This window comes from Pelodiscus sinensis, chromosome 1 (genome assembly GCF_052426305.1).
Source record: "Pelodiscus sinensis isolate ZL-2025 chromosome 1, ASM5242630v1, whole genome shotgun sequence".
Taxonomy (NCBI): domain Eukaryota; kingdom Metazoa; phylum Chordata; order Testudines; family Trionychidae; genus Pelodiscus; species Pelodiscus sinensis.
Genome location: NC_143052.1, coordinates 341,907,976 through 341,910,000, shown reverse-complemented (window position 1 = coordinate 341,910,000; position 2,025 = coordinate 341,907,976).

The window sequence follows — 2,025 nt, the reverse complement described above, 5'->3', positions numbered from 1 at the left end:
TGTCCGCACAGATTTCTATTTATAAATTAGACATAATCATTTCATCCCCCAGCCTCAAATTTAGTAAGGAAGGTTTCAGAAGAGGAAGGAGGGGAAGCTAATCAAGAAATAATAATCTTTTATTAACCATGCCTTAATTTTATGCTTACTGAAGTCAATGCTGGTAAAATCCAATAGTGATAGAAATGTAGCCGTGTTAGTCTGGTGTAGATGAAGCAAAATACAGGACTATGTAGCACTTTAAAGACTAACAAGATGGTTTATTAGAAAATAGTCACAACCATATATACCAAAGGATACAATTTTTAAAAAAATGAACACATATGAAAAGGACAAATCAAATTTCAGAACCGAAGGGGGATACGGAGGTGGGGGGGAGGGGAAGGAGGGAAGGTAAATGTATGTGAGCTACTGATATTAGAGGTGATAATTAGGGAAGCTATCTTTGTAATGGGTAAGATAACTAGAGTGTTTGTTGAGACCGACGCGTAAAGTGTAGAATTTTAGCATGAATGACAGTTCAGAAGATTCCCTTTCAAGTTCAGATTTTTAAATTGTATCCTTTGGTATATATGGTTGTGACTATTTTCTTCCACTATTTGAGCTGAGGAAGTGGGTCTGGCCCACGAAAGCTTATCATCTAATAAATCATCTTGTTAATCTTTAAAGTGCTACATAGTCCTGTATTTTGCTTCAGGTAAAATCCAAGACTTTATTACAAATCCATGATAAATTAGGGCAGGATCTTCATCTCCTAATAGACTACAATTTTTCTTCTAGGCTAACAGTAAACTGACCTTTCCTGTTGGTAGGGTTGCCAGGTGTCCAGTATTGAACCGAACAGTCTGGTATTTTTGCCTCCTGTCTGGTTAAAAAAATTCACAAAATACCGGACACCTAAAATGTCCAGTACTTTCTGTTTTTTTCCCAGCCAGAAGGCGAAAATCCCAGGCTCAATACGGAGGCAGCCTGGCAACCCTAGTGCTTACTGGATTCATCCAGGGAGCTGTCCAGCCCTGTGCAGGGAGGCCGCCTGTTAGGGCCAAAAAGCCTCACCGCATGTTTTTTAAAGGTGCCACACTCCTTTTTTTGCTTAAAAACTCTCCGGTCCTTTTTTTTTTTTTGGTTCGGTATTTTTTCAGAAACCATCTGGCAAGCCTACCTGTTTGCAAAGGGGCTAAATCACACATATGCTTAGCTACTGAGGACTCCACAGTTCTACATGGTATGCCACCTGCATCTCTCCTGGGACAATAGGGACAGCTAATCCTGCTGTAAAAGCAGAGGCCCCTACCATTAGAATTAAATGAGAACCTCCAATTGCTAATAGCAGTACGTGTCCTATGTCGAGCAGTTGAACAGTCCTTATTTTGCCCAGAAGAGGGCACTGGCACACAGACACGTTAACCATTCCATTTCTCAAGTCAGTTTGTGGGTAAACAGTAAAACAGGCCATGTATTTAGGTGCTTAAATATTAATTTTATTGACTTATTGGATGTGATTAATTTTATACACTGTAAGTAACTACATTGATTTGACTGGGACTACTCACTGTGCATATACTTACTTATGTGGCTAAACCTTTGCAGGATCAGGGCCATAGGGAAGTTTAACATCACTTGCCTTAAAAGCTACTTACACTTTGCAAAGTAAATTGCATGTGAGTCTTGACAGGAACAGGGCTTACTTCAGCCTCCTGCCAATACAGAGTCATTCCCAGCTGTATACACATAAGTGAGTAGAGAGCTCTGTTAGGATGAAAGTAGCACTGTACAGCATCATGACTGTATCTTGATGAAAAAAATATGTACATTGTTTTGGAGTAATTTGTGCCTGTGAAGCTTCACATTTATGAAAGTTTGCAAAATGGAGTTTTGATGTCAAGACTGATCTTCATTTCAGAACATTGACATTTAAAAATCTTGTTATTTTTGTTCAGCAACAAAACCTTCGTTGATTGAAAATGTGCCCCATTTACGCAGTTCTGAGCTTTTCAAATTTTATCATAAGCCTAGTGACAAGTG